Raw genomic sequence first — 16478 nt, 5'->3', positions numbered from 1 at the left:
AATTATGACAAAATTCTAAGTAAGTAACAAACTCTTTCTTGAATTCACCTCTTGGATACACAATACGGAAATTTCATTCATTCATTATGAAAAAAAAATTGAAATGAAGTATCAAATTCTTTCTTGAAGTCACCTCTTGGATACACAACGCAGAAATTTCATTTAAAAAATTATGAAAAAGTTGTAAGTAAGTAGCAAATTATTTCTTGAATTCGCCTCCTTGATAAATAAAAAAGACATTTCATTCAAGCAATTATGACAAAATTCTAAGTAAGTAACAAACTCTTTCTTGAATTCACCTCTTGGATACACAATACGGAAATTTCATTCAAGAAATTATGAAAATATTTGTAAGTAAGTAACAAACTCTTTTTATTGATTTCACCTCTTGGATACACAATACAGATACTTCATTCAAGAAATTATGAAAAAAATTTAAGTAAGTAACAAACTCTGTATTGTTTTCTCCTCTTGGATGTACAATACGGAAATCTCATTCAATAAATTATGAAAAAATTGTAAGTAAGTAGCAAATTCTTTCTTGAATTCGCCTGCTGGATAAACAAAAAGACATTTCGTTCAAGAAATTATGACAAAATTCTAAGTAAGTAACAAACTCTTTATTGTTTTCACGTCTTAGGTACACGATGCAGAAATTTCATTCAAGAAATGACGAAAAAATTCTAAGTAAGTAAAAATCTCTTTCTTGAAGTCCCCTGTTGGATACATACTCGGAAATTTTATTCAAGAAATTATGAAAATATTTGTAAGTAAGTAACAAACTCTTTATTGATTTCACCTCTTGAATACACAATACAGATACTTCATTCAAGAAATTATGAAAAAATCGTTATTAAGTAACAAACCCTTTATTGTTTTCACCTCTTGAATATACAATACGGAAACTTCATTCAATAAACTATGAAAAAATTGTAAGCAAGTAATAAACTCTTTCCTGAAGTCACCTCTGGGATACACAATACAGAAACTTCATTTAAGAAACTATGAAAAAATTGTAAGTAAGTAAGTAACAAATTCTTTCTTGAATTCGCCTCATGGATAAACAAAAAAGACATTTCATTCAAGAAATTATGACAAAATTCCAAGTAAGTAACAAATCCTTTCTTGAATTCGCCATTGGGATGCACAATACAGAAATTTAATTCAGGAAATTATGAAAAAAATTGCAAACAAACTCTTTCTTGAACTCGCTTCCTGGACAGACAATACAGCAATTTCACTCAAAAAATTATGAGAAAATTGTAAGTAAGTAGAAAACTGTTTCTTGAATTCTCCTCCTGGATACACAATACAGATATTTTATTCAAGAAATTATAAGAAATTGTAAGTGAGTAACAAACTCTTTCTTGAATACACCTCTTGGATAAACAATACGGAAATTTCATTCAAGAAATTATGAGAAAATTCTAAGTAAGTAACAATCCCTTTCTTGAAGTCCCCTCTTGGATACGCAATACGATACGGAAATTTCATTCAAGAAATTATGAGAAAATTCCAGGTAAGTAACAATCTCTTTCTTGAAGTCCCGTCTTGGATACACATTACGAAAATTTCATTCAAGAAATTATAAAGAAAAAAAATGGTAATTAAGTAACAAATTCTTTATTGATTTCACCTCTTGGATACACAAAAAAGACATTTCATTCAAGAAATTATGACAAAATTCTAAGTAAATAACAAACTCTGTCTTGAATTCGCCGTTTGCATGCACAATACAGAAATTTCATTCAAGAAACTATGAAAAAATTTTAAGTAAGCAACAATCCCCTTCTTGAAGTCCCCTCTTGGATACACAATACAAAAATTTCATTCAAGAAAATATGAAAATATTTGTAAGTAAGTAACACACTCTTTCTTGAAGTAACCTCTTGGATACACAATACAGATACTTCATTCAAGAAATTATGAAAAAATCGCAAGTAAGTAACAAACTCTTTCTTAAATTGGCCATTTGGATGCACAATACAAAAATTTAATTCAGGAAATTAGGAAAAAAAATGTAAGTAAGTAAGTAACAAACTCTGCTTTTTCAGCATCAATTGTCGGATATGTTGAATAAAATATGCAACGTCGACATAGCTTTATTTCATTTTTTAAGGTTAATTTAGACGAGGTTACGTGCGCGCATGTAACCTCGTCTAAATTATTTTTAAAAAATGAAATAAAGCTATATCTACTTTGCATATCTTATTCAACATATCCGACAATTGATGCTGAAAAAGCATAGAGTTTGTTACTTACTTACTTACATTTTTTTTCATAATTTCCTGAATTAAATTTTTGTATTGTGCATCCAAATGGCAAGTTCAAGAAAGAGTTCGTTACTTACTTGCGATTTTTTCATAATTTCTTGAATGAAGTATCTGTATTGTGTATCCAAGAGGTGAAACAAGAAAGAGTTTGTTACTTACTTACAAATATTTTCATATTTTCTTGAATGAAATTTTCGTATTGTGTATCCAAGAGGGGACTTCAAGAAGGGGATTGTTACTTACTTAGAATTGTTTTATAATTTTTAGTAGTAAATTTCTGTGTTTTGCATCAAAATAGCAAATTCAATAAAGATTTTCCTACTTACTTCGAATTATGTCATAATTTCTTAAATGATATGTATTTTTTGTTTATCAAAGTGGTGAAATCAGTAAAGTGTTTGTTACTAACTTACCATTTTTTTTTATAATTTTTTGAATGAAAATTCCGTATTTTGTATCCAAGAGGGGAATTCAAGAAAGAGATTGTTACCTGGAACTTTCTCATAATTTCTTGAATGAAATTTCCGTATCGTATTGCGTATCCAAGAGGGGACTTCAAGAAAGGGATTGTTACTTACTTAGAATTTTCTCATAATTTTTTGAATGAAATTCCCGTATTGTGTATCTAAAAGGTGTATTCAAGAAAGAATTTGTTACTTACTTACAATTTTTTATAATTTCTTGAATGAAATATGTGTATTGTGCATACAGGAGGAGAAATAAAGAAAGAGTTTGTTACTTACTTACAATTTTTTTATAATTTCTTGAGTGAAAATGCAGTATTGTCTTTCCAGGAAGCGAGTTGAAAAAAGAGTTGCTTTGCAATGTTTTTCATAATTTCCTGAATTAAATTTCTGTATTTTGCATCCCAATGGCGAATTCAAGAAAGGGTTTGTTATTTACTTAGAATTTTGTCATAATTTCTTGAATGAAATGTCTTTTTTGTTTATCCATGAGGCGAATTCAACAAAGAATTTGTTACTTACTTACAATTTTTTCATAGTTTCTTAAATGAAGTTTCTGCATTGTGTATCCAAGAGGTGACTTCAGGAAAGAGTTTGTTACTTGTTTATAATTTTTTCATAATTTATTGAATGAAATTTCTGTATTGTATATCCAAGAGGTGAAAACAATAAAGAGTTTGTTACTCATTTGCTATTTTTTCATAATTTCTTGAATGAAGTATATGTATTGTGTATCCAAGAGGTGAAATCAATAAAGAGTTTGTTACTTACTTACAAATATTTTCATAATTTCTTGAATAAAATTTCCGTATTGTGTATCCAAGAGGGGCTACCAAGAAAGAGACTTTTACTTACTGTGAATTTTTCATCATTTCTTGTATGAAATTTCTGCATCGTGTATCCAAGACGTGAAAATAATAAAGAGTTTGTTACTTACTTATAATTTTGTCATAATTTCTTGAACAAACTGTCTTTTTGTTTATACAGTAGGCGAATTCAAGAAAGAATTTACTACTTACTTACAATTTTTTCATAATTTATTGAATGAAATTTCCGTATTGTATATCCAAGAGGTGAAAACAATAAAGAGTTTGTTGCTTACATACATTTTTTTTATAATTTCTTGAATGAAGTATCTGTATTGTGTATCCAAGAGGTGAAATCAATAAAAAGAGTTTGTTACTTACGTACAAATATTATCATAATTTCTTGAATGAAATTTCCGTATTGTGTATCCAAGAGGTGAATTCAAGAAAGAGTTTGTTACTTACTTAGAATTTTGTCATAATTGCTTGAATGAAATGTCTTTTTTATTTATCCAGGAGGCGAATTCAAGAAAGAATTTGCTACTTACTTAAAATTTTTTCATAATTTCTTAAATTAAATTTCTGCATTGTGTATCCAAGAGGTGACTTCAAGAAAGAATTTGTAACTTAATTTCAATTTTTTTTTCATAATTTTCTTAATTAAATTTCTGTATTGTGTATCCAAGAGGTGAATTCAAGAAAGAGTTTGTTACTTACTTACAATTTTTTCATAATGAAAAATCCGACAACTGATTTTGATAAAGAATTTATTCATCCTGAAACAAAGATTTGGTCAATGTTATCCCATGTGTCTGATAATAGATGTAAGCAAATTCCTTTTCTTACATCTCCGATGTTTTATTAGACATTCTAAACGTTTGATATGCTAGCTTACTCTAAAAATAATGAAAACATAACAATGTAATGCATAGTCTATTTTTAATGAAATAATGCTATGTAGAATATTAATACAAAAATATATTATGATACATTATTAATATCAATGATCAACTTTGGACATTTTGAATCTGTTCCATAAAATAGTTCACCATGTTCTCTCTTGATATTGTAGCTATTTCCTTCTTTTAGTTCGTAATCAGTAGAATAATCATTATTCCATTTTGAGTCATGCACAATTTTTACTGGTGTGTCATTAACAGGCTCAATATGCTTTTCGTCTTTGGTATTATTTGGTTCATTGACTGTTTGATCAATGGCCGTAACGTTTGCTGGTGCTTTGTTTTTCATCTATTCATCTTCATATACCATAGTGATATTTTCTGCCAATGCCCTTTTTATTTTTCTGGCAATTTCACTGTCTATTATCACATTATGTTTACACAAGTAACAGTTTCGGCACGTAGACAAGATATGGTTTATGATATTAGTAGAAGAGTAGGCCTTTCTTTTTTTGACCTTCCGTTGAATGCTAATACCCGAAAGCTGACGATTGGATGTATCAGTAGGTAATGTGATACCTGAAACAGTAGCATGGAGTTGTCCTCTATCTTCAACGATTATTCTTATATTGACATTCTTTTTGCGTGAAATCACCTCCGGAGATCCCAATCTCACATATCCATCAACATAAGACTTTAATTTTTTTCGGTACTTCAAGGAAATTTAGTTCCTTACTGTCCTGACAATGTAAGAACGCATTTCTAATAGTGCTATCACTTGTACTTCTTTTAAACTTTAAATGCTTCTCCTTGTTCGTATTAAATGCTACAGTAACATTGTCATGTGAACACACTTTATTAAAACGCTCCATCTTCACTTTTTTTTTAAAGATATAATGTATTTATCTTTCCATTGCGTAAAAAATACTGATTTAATACGTACAATAGACTAGTTAGTGTCGATACCCGGCCATAGAGTACCAGTGGTAAAGCCACATCGTGTCTCTGAACAAGCATAGAGTACAATTGTTAGAGTCGTAATCATATTTTGTCATTTTAAGATACGTAAAAAAAAAAATTTATTAGAATAATTTCGAAGTTTAAAAAAAAAATTGTTTTTTATGAAAAAAATATTGAATTAGGACCATCAGTCCTCATCATTAGGAGTATGGGTATGCACAAGAATATATTTAAAAATTTAAGTCAAAAGTGTCATTCTATTTTTCTGATATGATTTAGAGATGTAAAAAAAATTTGAATAATTTCGAAGTCCAAAAAAAGAAATTTGTTAAAAAAATAGTTTGTTTTCATGAAAAAAATATTGAATTAGAACCATCAGTCCTCATCAATATAAGTATGGGTATGCACAAGAATATATTTTAAAATTTAAATCAAAAGTGTCATTCTATTTTTCTGATATGATTTAGAGATGTACAAAAAAAAGTTGAATAATTTCGAAGTCCAAAAAAAATTTAGTTTAAAAAAAAATAGTTTGCTTTCATGAAAAAAATATTGAATTAGAACCATCAGTCCTCATCAATTATGCTCAAGAATATATTTTAAAATTTAAATCAAAAGTGCCATTCTATTTTTCTGATATGATTTAGAGATGTAAAAAAAAGTTGAATAATTTCGAAGTCCAAAAAAAAATTAGTTAAAAAAATAGTTTGCTTTCATGAAAAAAATATTGAATTAGAACCATCAGTCCTCATCATTAGGAGTATGGGTTTGCACAAGAACATATTTGAAAATTTAAATCAAAAGTGTCATTCTATTTTTCTGATATGATTTAGAGATGTAAAAAAAAAGTTGAATAATTTCGAAGTCCAAAAAAAATTTTGTTAAAAAAAATACTTTGCTTTCATGAAAAAAATATTGAATTATAACCATCAGTCGTCATCAATAGGAGTATGGGTATGCAAAAGAATATATTTTAAAATTTAAATCAAAACTGTTATTCTATTTTTCTGATATGATTTAGACATGTAAAAAAAAAAGTTAAATAATTTCGAAGTCCAAAAAAAATCTAGTTAAAAACAAATAGTTTGCTTTCAGGAAAAAAAATATTGAATTAGAACCATCAGTCCTCATCAATAGGAGTATGGGTATGCACAAGAATATATTTTAAAATTTAAATCAAAAGGGTAATTCTATTTTTCTGATATGATTTGGAGATGTAAGAAAAAAAGTTGAAAAATATATCATGTTAAAAAAAATAATAAAAAAAAAGTTAAAAAAAAACAATTCAAAAAGAATGGGGGGGGGGCAAAAAATTGGAGGGGGGGGCGCCCTTCGAGTTTGGGGATAGGGGACCTTTGGGAGGTTGATGTCTCTTCTGATTAGGGTCGTTTCTGGTTATGATCCTTGATGGTTCGTACTCACATACACCTTACTACTTGATTTGCAATGATTTCTACGGTTTGTTCTGAATTTCATTATTAAAATTCTTTTCTTGCCATCTACATCTCTCTTAGTATGTCCTATGGAATAACATAGGAAGAACATAGCGCTATAGAATAGCGTGGGAGGGAACATAAACCCTTAGAATAGCATAGGAAGGAACATAAACCCTTAGAATAGCAGAGGAAGGAACATAATCCACCCAAATCCATAAGTACATGCTCTGGAAAGACGCCAAGGAACATAGGGCAAGCAAATCCATAAGTACATGCTCTGGAAATGTTTTTCCTATAGCTTCAAGCAAAAAGCATGGTAATTCCTATAGCTTCAAGCAAAATGGTAGGTACTACTCTACTGCTAGCCTATATTTGAATAGAGTATTAAGTCCTGAATGAAATAGCATTTTTATTTCTTAGCCATTGTTCTGCATTCTGAATTTCACACATATTTACAAGAACTTGTTTTACTGTATACTATTTAGTCTATTAGACTGTAAAAGTGGAAAGGTAATGCCCAAAAGAAGCAAGACAGGATAGCCCGGGACTACTTATTTACTCAATTCTAGCAAAGTATTCCCTCTGCTTTGCAGTGTCTGTACACCTTTACCATATTATTAATGGGTGAATATTACTTTCATTCAGGCACCTCAGTGATATGTAAAATATTTGCCCTTGAAAGCACGTTAATTACTAGTTAGAATTCTCGCGAGTTCCGCAGTAGCCTATACAGCCATATATCATTAGAAGCAGAGAGCAAACATGTGTCTCTTTTCCCGTACTGTGACATTACTTAGTAAAAATTCAGTGATAAGAGTCATTTCGCGATATAAATACGCTGATCAAAGTCATTTCGCGGTATAATTATGGTATGATAAAAAAAAAGTGTGGTATTTCTCTCGAGATTGCGTTATTATACCGCAAAATGCGGTATAAGTGGCAACACAGATGGATACGTCAATGTTTCTATATTTTCTATCGGGCATAATTTTTTAGCCTAAGTCTTGTGCACACATCGAAGAAAATTTCTCAATATGGCCACATAGGGCCATTCCCCCTTCAAGCTTGGATATTCCAGATTAATATTTGTATTTTTAATATTACTTTCCTTCGGAGCAAAAGGGTGAGGCTATATGCCTTGTGAAAGGTCCTTTCCCCCACTCCAAGCTTTTATTCTTCAGATTGGCATATGTAACTTTTAATGACGTATTTTTTCTAGTCTTACACGTTAGGATTTCTCAACTAAAAGTTTTTTCTCAATCTTAAGAAACTGCCTGATTTTTAATTGTTCAAATTAGCTGTATAATAGGCAGCGCAGTTGCGCTGCCTAAGTAGAGAGCGATGGGGCACAATGTATTTTTTTTTCTGACAAAGGCGTTTTGAATAGAAGGTTTTGTCGTTGAAACTTCAAAAGGGACTAATTCAATTGGAAATTAAAAGTTCTAGTGCCCTTTTTAAGATTTAAAAGTGGTTAGAGGTTCAGCCGAAATAAGATCATCAATTTCGACTGAAAAATGGATTCAATCACAACGGCTCATGATCAATAGCAAATGCATTTGCGGTAGTTTCGCGTTTTTGAAGTTCACTCGTATACACTTATGCTGCCACCTCTCCAAATATCTGTTTTTCATCAAGATCAGTGATTATTTCATTAAATTTTTGTTTCGCAATTCGAGCAACCAGATCGAGATAACCTTGAGTGGACTGCTCTCGGATAATTTTATTATAATCAGATATAATAAGGGCTGCTTCTTTAATTGCTTGCCAATCAGGATTGCAAGTAATAGTTATTAAGAAATCTGACGGTCCAAGGCGATGAACAACAGTCACAGCACCTTCGAAATGTTCAGCATAGTAGCGTGTTGTTCCGATGAATGATGATATTAGTATGACTTTTTCACCAACGACTGCATTCTGTTTCGAAGCTAAGTTGCTGTTAAGTCATGTAACACCTACGTAGTTTTCGGCCATAATAATTTTCTGGTTCAATTTTATCCATTGGATGCGATCACACTCAACACGAATTATCTGTATTGACAAAATATTGTTGGAAAAGTTGTCCATCGCAATAAACTGTTCGAATATTTCAAGTGTTTTAAGGAAAACTTTTTGTAATTGCCATTTAGAATGAGTTTTATTTTTAATCATGTGACGTCATTCATGGCTTCAACTGGTATGTAGCCCTTTCTGAAATATAAAGTGTGTTTCCAAGATTAAGGCTCTAAAGGACTTTTCGCAAACTCGTGACCTATCTATATCGTTTTTTCAGGCCAGAAAATTCCAGGGTACCAATATTTAAAGAAAAATATGAAGCCGTTTTCAACAAAATGGCACCACCGGGCGGTGCCTTCTTATACGCACAATACGAATCGTTTGTATATACATAAATTCAAACCTTTATAACATCGTTTTGGATCCCGTGATCTATTTTATTAATTTAGCTAAACGTTTTTTCCGTTCTTCCAACTTTAATAACGACTCTGAAATTAGTTGCTCTACAATTTCTATTTTACGAGAAAGACTCATGGTTGATCTTTTCTTTCCAAACATCTTATCTGCCTGTTTTACCTCTTTCACCTCAGAGCGTTGAGCAAGCCTGTCTCGTTTACTTTCCAAACTGTTCAAAAAAGATGCAACTGAGCTGCATATTCCATCGTTATCAAACTCCTCGTCAGATGAATTATAAGTTGTTCCATACTTCGATTCATATTGTGCGTACGTGACTTTTCGGGACTCTAGTATTTTCAAGTTTTGCTGAATGAGCTCGCGGAGTTCTCCCAATGTAAGTTTCTTTACTCTTCGTGTCTTTGACGAAGGACGCTGACTGGATTGTTTCTTTACTCTTGGTGTCTTTGAACGAGGACGCTGGCGGGATAAATTTTTAGCTATTGGCATATTAGCTTTGTTTATTTGAAAACAGTGTCATTGATATTTGGAGTTTTACTTGAGAAGTCTACAAAAAGAAAACTTTTTGAATAGTTGGTATATAGCTCGTTTTTACTCGAGCTCGATAGCTCGTGTTGGTATATAGCTTAGCAGTTTTATACTCGATTCAAAATTATTTTGCAATTTTAAATACTTGAGTAAGTTTTTTTGAACTGAGACCTGCAAAAGATCATAGATTTTTCATGAACAGGTCACTTGACGTCAGTTTAACATTGACCTCTAAGTAAAACCTAGAAGGAAACCACAAACGTCATGCTTCCTTGGAAGGGGGTCTGGCATACGGATTAACGACAAAGGTCCTTTTGTGTGTCCTTGCGACAGCTAAGATGGAACACCCGGTCGAATATTAACAAGCAGAGTTAAAGCCACTGTGTCACCGTGGAGGAGGGGTTATTCATTCTAATACTAACTTCAGCTGAAGACCTCAGACCAGTAGCCGGAAATCGAGAGATATTTCCTGCAATATGAAGTTAATTTCCTAGATAGCAGAAGGTCAATCATCAGAAATTTAACGTTTTTTTTTTCTTATGATTCGTGGCATGAAAAGAATTGAAGATTTTCAAAGGCGAAAGGACTCTCAGTGGTTTTACTCGTCTATCTTAAGGTCTAGTATCTATAGTAGAGATGCAGAGGTCACCATACCACATCAAATAGGGGGCGCCTCACCACATTGCATTGTGACATAGGGTACTTCTCACCAGAATTACATTGGCCCATAGGGTACTCCTCGCCACATTGTATTGAGACATATGATTTCTGACTTTTTGTAACCCCATTAATCTGAGAGACATTTATCCCCTTGTTTTTTTGCACTTGGATATTCCACAAGCCTACGGCGTATGACATCACAGGTTGTAAGCTTGGCACGATTTAAAGCTAAGCTAGTCGGAACTGGAACACAGCTTATTTCAAAATACACTTCGAAACTCAATTATTTACGTAATAGTCAGCGCCAGATTCTGTATCTTGCTTATTTCGATTAGTACCCATGCTGGAAGGTACAAAAATGTTAAGGTGGGATCCCAGGGTAGTCGACCATGCTGAAAACAAATATCGTAGGGCGCATGTTCGCTGTTGGGGTGTTTCTGAGATATAGGCAAAAAAAAACAAATTTGGCCTATAATGGGGTTATACACTAAGTTTTTTTTACAGATAAGATTCGTCAAAATCAGCGTACTTTTACATCAATCGAAAGAATAGACTTAGGGCTACACGAATATGATTTTTGTTTGGAAAAAAATAGTACACTTTTTACTGCAGTTTAAAAAATTTACATTTTTGTCAAAAAATTTCTAACAGAAAAGCTAAAAACTCGAAATTTTTTCAAGATAAAGTAATTTTTTTATATTGAAAAGGAAAGCCCGTTTAATTCCAAACACGTTGAGCTGTGAAAAAAAGGTTAAATTATTGTTTCTGAGGGTTTGCAACTTTTTTAGCGAGTGTATCCGATAATAGGAATTTTGTTTAGTAACCTGCTACGTAGCGGGAAGTTGTTTTTTTTTCAGCACGTGACAGCCGGTAGAATTAATCATTCCTGGACCGATAGAAAGTCATTGACCCTGAAGTGATGATGTAATACTGTCAAAGTAAAGGTAAACACCAGCTAATTAGTGTTATCTAGGCAGATAAACAGTTATTTTATGGGACATGATCGGTTTGTTAGAACTATGGCTCAAAACATCGACTAGGGTGTAGTTTTCGGGTTCTTGGACACCGGATAGCAAATGATATTGGTATCACGACAATTCAGAAAGTTCGCCCACGTTACTCTACGCCTCATGTTGGTCAAATAATTTATAGTAGGGGAGCCAAAGTTGAAAAAGTCGTCAAATAACGATTAAAAAAAAATAATTTTGGTACATGAGTTCTGACTCTCGGAAACGATATTTTCGAACATGCTGATTCCATTTATTTCAGGAATTGCGACCACCAAAGTGCATTTCATAGTTTAATATGAGGTCAAAGTTTCGACTCGATCATCTATGGTAAAAAATTAAAACTTAACTTGTTCATTGCTAAGTAGATGACACTGCATCGTTCTCGTGGCTTTGTTATGGTTAGGTTTACTGCCATCTGCCATACTAGTGAAAATTGATGGTTAAAAAGCTTAAAAAGCTAATTAACTCTATTATTTGATCCTCAAAGGTTTGTCTTTACCAGTATTTCACTTTTTACTGTTTCGCCTCGTCTTTCAGGAGTCGCCAAAAACGCCAAACCAAAATACGTGCAAATAACACCTGACCACGTCGAAGCGCCGAAACATGTTGGGCTTTCAGTTTTTTGTTTATCATAAGACTCGAAGCAGAGATATCCTTTAAGTTCTGAATAAAAGTAGTTCTAAGGTATCGTACGATACCATTCGATGACTCCTAGCAACAGCGGTAGACAAAATGAGGACTCACACCACAGCAGACAGTGTCTACGTTGCTCCTGGCATAATAAAAGATGATGATTCTTTGATCCAATTCATGCATGACAACCTCAACTTTCTATGGTCCTCCCTCAATGGCACATCGTCTCATATTACTAGTATGGCAATGGTGCACACCTCGGAGCTCTCAAAGGACACCCAATCTAAAGTCGCCATGTGATCTAAGCGCCAGAGAAACAGGTCAGTTGAATGTGTACCGAAAGAACAGCTTGAAATCAAGTGTCAGGAATCGAAGATCTTAAGGAAAACGATGATCGAGAAAGAACTCCTTCCTGTTAACTTACTTCTCGAGACTCTAAAGGAAATTAGACACCCGGACAAGGCAGTAATGTTGGCTAGAGAATGCCCAACACAGCTTGTGGCCACAGAAGAAAGTCCCCCGTCGTTACCAGGCTATCGAACGATTTTCAGTTAAGTCTCGAAGGAAAATGTTCCTAAAAGCAACGTGTTTTACTTGCCTTTCCTTCATGAAGCACCAAACAACCATGCAACAGTCGAAAAATTTCTGCGACCGTTCATGGCAATAAGTAAAGCTGTCGGATGTGACGATACGGTGGTCACGCAAGATCTGTTCATTTATCAGCTAGCACAGGGAATGAAAAGTAAATACTCGGATGACTTCAAAAACATCATCCTACGGATGGGAGGCTTCCACCTCCTGCTCAACTATCTCAAGGCAGTTGGTAAGATAATGGACAGCTCCCGACTCAAAGAGATTATAGTGCCGGCAAAGCTGCTGCTTCCTGGTACTTGCGAAAAGGTATTTCAAGGGAATTGCTACTACCAAGCTATCAATGCCTACTGCTTACTGTGCAAGGTCTTGCTAGCCCTCTACTGGGAGTCCTTGGAAGAGTATTACTCCGAAGCACAAGATGACTTATCCCGTCTGGACCAGCTGGGTAGTGCCATTGAGTTATTCAGGACTTCATTGGCGAACGGTGCTGACGCGCGAACTGCACTTCAGAAGGCAAACGATACGTTAATCACTTTGGCTCCCATAATGAATGCCTTTGACACCCTGTGAAATGCGTCACCCACGTTTGCTTTCTGGCGGCAGTTCTTGGAAATAATTAAAATAGCGATGCAATTCATTCTTGCTGAACGAGACTGTGACTGGGAGTCTCATTTGACAGCAACTGCTCGGATGTTACCATACCTGGTGGTGGCTGACCATTCTCAGTATACAAGATGTCTTATACAGTACCTATCAGACATGCGAAGTTTACCACAAACCTTTCCTTATGTAGACAGGAAGTTCATGAAAGGATACTTCGCAGTAAAGAGAACGCACACCAGGTTCACGGCCACCTGGTCCGATCAGATACTGGAATGTACAGTGAACAAGGATGCAAAGACGACGGCCGGAATAATAGAAAAACAGATGGATGAGAGACAGTCTGAAGTTTGGATTCTTACCTTACCGATTTCCGCTGCCATCAGAAATGGTTTCCTGTAAGTAGTCAACGTATCCAAAGAGACATTGAAACATTACGGAGACAATCAGTCGACGACGACGCGATTAAAACTTTCGCAAGAAAGAGTTCGAGACATTTTCACTACATGTGGCAATCCGTTCAGCAGAGTGGACTTTAACCTAGTGAATATTGTGATGTCAGAAGTTTTGGGCGATGAGAAGATTCTTTCTGATATTACTTGCGTAGCCACAAAAGGAAAAGAGGTGGTTGAGGACTTTCTGTGCAACAGGAGAGAAGATGTGAAAAAGGTTGCACTCCGAATTTTCCCTTCAGAGAGTAAAAATCAGAAAGTAAAGGGTGTCCCTAGAACCGATCTCCTGAGCTCTGAAGTAACAGCCATGAAGAGAATCATTACTGGTCAGTTGAGCTAGGGTGAAGAAAAGGAGAAAGTAGTTGCAAAGATCCTCACAATTGAGATTCTTCTTTTCTGTCCATCCATTTTTGAACATCTTTCGCAACAATCAACCGAGACATCCTCTGGCTGGAAAATGAAGACGGGGAATAAAGCTGTGCTGTTGAACTGGCTAAGAAAAGAAGGAGGACATGCAGCTTGGCCGGTGACTTTGAAATCCAAAGAAACAACATCAGCTACAGTACACATTATTGACCTAATCTCCAAGATAAGGTCATATCGGCCTGCCAGGTTTGAAACAGTCAAATCCTTCGCGGAAAGATTGTTTCTATCGTTGCTGAATGATCTTCCAGTGGGTATTCCTGAAGTCCAAACTGTCGCACATCGGTACGACGGGCTGTTTGGGAAGCTCACAGACACCGGAGAGTCGATTTTCTTGAAATCAGCATGCAGACTCCGACGAGGGAAAGGGAAAAACCTCCAGATTTCCGCTCTTAGCACAATTGAAGAATGGGATGCCGTACTTGCAAGCTCAGCGTCTAAAAGCTGACTCCCCCAAAACTTTGTATGAAACCTGGGAGCAGATGGGTGATCAGCTTTCGAATGCACTCAACCTTTTTCTCTCAGGTGGGTTCCAGGAGAGATTTAAAGTGTCTCTGGTCAAGCGTGGCTGCAGTCCAACTTTACCAGAATACTGTGACTACGAGGAATGCTTGTCCTCCAGCCACGAAGAGGCTGACCAACACCTTATGACAAATGCCAAGTACGCTAGCTATTACGCTTGTAGCATCGTTGTGCATGCCAACGACACAGACGTGGCAGTAGCCTGTGTTCATTTTTTGAAGAACTTTAAGCTGAGGGACTGAGAGAACTTTTCTTGAACTTCCCGACTTACATTATCCCAGTACACAAGCTGGCGGATGGAGTCCACTTGTCCAAAGAGGAGCAGATTATGTTACTGTTCGTGTACTGTCTGTCAGGGTGTGACACAACGAACTTTTTCTTCGGCGTCGGGATAGCTTCTTTCTTAAGCACCGCGGCGTCTCCAACTTTTGCCTCAAAAAGGGTGTCTGTGACGGAGCGGATCAAGGATGCAGAAGGGAAGCTTTCAGTCGACGCGTTTAGAGAAGTTTCCTATCTATCAAAATCCCTGGTCATTGAAATGTACAGTAAACAGGCCGGATTCAATTCACTGGCCAGTGAAACGGCTCACATTTGGTGCCAGAAGCGAGATGTGAGAAGACTGCCACCTTCTGACGACACCTTCAAGCCATGCATACGAAGAGCCATATTCGCTACATGGATAATCTTGTCGTGAGTACAGGCTCGGCCGAGCATTCCAGATCCACTCCTCCATGGGTGGAAGATGGCTTAAGGAGGAGTAGATGCGGTCGTCTCAAGCAGTAAAGAAGCATCAAGCCTGGAAGCTTACTACAGATGCAAAAGTTGAAGATGTAGGAAAGACTGTAGCTGCTCAAAAATGAAAAGATGCTGCAGCTTATGCTCCTGCCGTGGAACGAGGAGGGTATGCAGGGAGTCTGACCTTGCCCCATCTGAATTCTCGGAAGAAGAAAATGAGAAATATTTTTGAAAGTTTAATTTGATACCTTTTACTTTTAATTACAACAGGTCCCCAATCAGTTACTATTACCGAATTTTACGGGCAGATCGAGTATCCCGGGTTGGCAATAGCAACGTTTCCCTCCTATGAGTTCTTGAACGAAAAGCCAATCAAGAACATATTCACCACTACAATATAAAGCATCTTCAGTATATTCCCGTAAACACTTCCTATCTGGAACTCTGTCAGTTAACACTAAGAACTGAAATAGGTGATCCCCTAGAAATATCAAAAAGTTTGGCCGTGATTACATGCCATTTTCAACCCATCGTTCAACAACAAAAAAATGTCTAATAGAAAAGTGGTATTCATTTGTCCTGATATTGACAGCTATGTTAATACTCTTGGCCCAAGACAACAGGGCAATGGAATGGACTATTACAAAGGTCCCTCGTCAATGTCTGGCTACGGTCTTGGAAGTTGGTTTGCTAAGCTGTTTTGCTCTGCACTATCTCTGGCTAGAATATATATTGTACTGGCAGGGACAGATTTTGCATCCTCTACACTATACGATTGGGGCTCTGGCAAGGATTTTAAAAAAAGTGCTTCGGAAAATCTTAGGTCTAGTGCACGAACCCTTGGCGAGAGAGAGTTGTTAGATCGAAACTAGATTTCTTTTCCTAAGATGTCATATCTACCGCATAAGGATTCCCAACCTTCAATCACCTTCTCATTGAATCTATTCAAAGCATAAAATGTGGATGTGAGTGTAAAACATGGATACTATGAACAATTTTATCCTCAACAACCCCTCTCCGATAATATCCACTTTCAAATTTATTCCAATGAGGACCAACCTATAGAAATGTCTTCAA

General features: G+C 35.2%; 1 protein-coding gene and 1 pseudogene across 1 annotated transcript in view; both read left to right on the top strand.

Annotated features, from left to right (window-relative positions):
• The window catches only part of LOC148947766 (leukotriene A-4 hydrolase-like), a 294121-nt gene that overhangs the window by 25597 nt on the left and 252046 nt on the right, over positions 1-16478 (top strand). The window lies entirely within an intron of this gene.
• Positions 14179-15417, top strand: LOC148947767 (uncharacterized; annotated as a pseudogene).

Source organism: Artemia sp. Qi Xiang Cuo, chromosome 10, assembly GCF_049724085.1.
Source record: "Artemia sp. Qi Xiang Cuo chromosome 10, ASM4972408v1, whole genome shotgun sequence".
Classification (NCBI taxonomy): Eukaryota; Metazoa; Arthropoda; class Branchiopoda; order Anostraca; family Artemiidae; genus Artemia; species Artemia sp. Qi Xiang Cuo.
This window is presented reverse-complemented; position numbering and strand designations above follow the sequence as displayed.